This window comes from Haliaeetus leucocephalus, unplaced genomic scaffold (genome assembly GCF_000737465.1).
Source record: "Haliaeetus leucocephalus isolate CR32 unplaced genomic scaffold, Haliaeetus_leucocephalus-4.0 Scaffold164, whole genome shotgun sequence".
In the NCBI taxonomy this organism is placed as follows: domain Eukaryota; kingdom Metazoa; phylum Chordata; class Aves; order Accipitriformes; family Accipitridae; genus Haliaeetus; species Haliaeetus leucocephalus.
The window spans coordinates 373344-375370 of record NW_010972600.1 but is presented as its reverse complement, the minus strand read 5'-3'; positions in this window follow the sequence as shown (position 1 = coordinate 375370).

Here is a 2027-nt window from a genome sequence, read left to right as displayed (position 1 = left end):
GCAGCCCCCGCCAGGCACGGGGGCTTCGCCCTCCCGCAGCCCCGGGGACCCGCCGCCCGCCTGGCCAGCCCGAGCCCCCCACCCCGCACGCAGCCGGTGGCGGGAGGAACGGCCCGGGGTGGGCGCAGGGATGGAGACCCGGGACTGACGCCCCGGGGCAGGGCAGCTCCTGCGTGGCTCAGAAATAACTCGGGCCGGCAACCGCAGCCGGCCACCGCCGAGGCCGACACCTGCACCTACGCTAGACGCAGCCGGGCGCGATGCTCTGGGTGCCGGGAACAGGCCAGCGGGACCAGCACCTCCTGCCCTCCGCCCCAGGAATATGCTCTTCCCACCGCGCCTTCCCCAGGCACGCCGGAGCGGGGAGGCCGGGTGAGCCCCGAGCACCCTCAAACAGCCGGACACAGGACCAGAGCCGCCCCGGCCGTGGGGGGCATGGCTCTCACAGCCCTGGCTCTGCCAGCCCAGGGCAGGGCAAGACCCATCCCGGGTCACGGTGCCGCACGGGTGACGAGGCCACGGCGGGTGGCACCATCTGCTGCCCACGGGGCAGAAACACAGCCGGACAGTGCACGCGTCCAGCTCCCGTGCCGCCCACGACCACGGCCAGAGCCAGCCCTGCTCCATGCCCCGGGTGGAGAGCGGGCAGCCGCAGCCCATCCGCTGAGCCCCTCGGGAGAGGATGCCCCAAAAGCCACACTCCAGGCCACAGCAGGCTCGCTCTGCAACAAATCACCCCCTTGACTTCGCGTTGCTACCTGCAGGCAACAGCCTGTTTCTCCAAACCACCTCCCAGCACAGTGCCGTCCCCCCGCCCGCTGGCCCCAAGCCCACGGAGGAGCCCCTGACGAGCCAACACTGCGGCTTAACCTGAGCAGGAGGCTGGAGATGCCGGAGTGAGCAAGCGAGGGACAGAGCTGGGCACCATGGCACAGGTCCGTCCACGCCGTCCCTGTGTGGAGCTTGACACAGCAGCGCCTCGACCAGCGTGGTGAGGCTCTGCCTCGGCTCGCTGTGGCAGCTGCCACAGGCAAGCGGGCCCGGCAGAGAGCAGCACGATGCCGCTCCATCCCCTCCCCAGCTCCCTGGGCTGTTTTTTCCCCCTCTGTGCCTGCCCTGCCAAACAAAAGGCACAAGCAGCGCTTTGTGCTGCGGCCGAGAGCTGGGTCAGGCAGGACCCATAATCCTCATCAAGGAAATTAAGCCATGCATTGATTTTTCACCAGGACGGCACCCACAAGCACGAGGCCGGCTGTGAAAGGCTTGCATAACCCACTTACGTGCTGCAGAGCCACACTGCCCAGTCAGCCTCAGGGCCGGCCCAGCTGATGACACACCAAGGCAGCAGAAATGCTATCAGGAGGGACCCAGCCACCACAGCTCTGGGCTGCTGGCACCACTGCCAGACCTGTCCGCCACCACAGCGCAGCCAGCAGCTCTCTGGGCACAGCCCTGAAGTCAGAGCCACGCTCCCCAATTATCCCTTCCCAGGCAGGCAGAAGTGTTTGGCTACAGGGCAAGGCCACAAGGCCACAGCTGTTACTCACCAGGATCAGGGCAGGCAGGGCTTGGGCAGGCAGAGGCACCTCTGGAGCTGGGAGCACATGGGGGTTCCACTCCAACCCATGGCTGCTGCTGCCTCGCCCCAGGGGCAGGAAGGCTGGCAGCAGGACCCCCACCACATCATCCGTCCTCTCCACAGGGCACCACACTGCACACAAAGGCAGCAAAGGCCTCACACCTTTGCTCTCCCCCATGGGAAAGAGCAGGGAAAAAGAAAAAGTAACTGCTTAGAGAAGCAGGAGACATGCCAACAGCACGTCCTGCAAGGGCTCCTGTAGGTTGGGGCTGATTCTTGACCTCACAGCCAGCCACAAGATACTGAGGAACTGTGCAGCAGAGCAAGGTGACGCCTGTCCCCAGACAAAGAAGTGTGCCGCAGCAACCAGGGCTTCTCCGAGCCCCACAGAGCAGGGAGCACCACTCATCTCCCCTCACAAAGGCTTCAACACCTCTCAAGCTGCAAA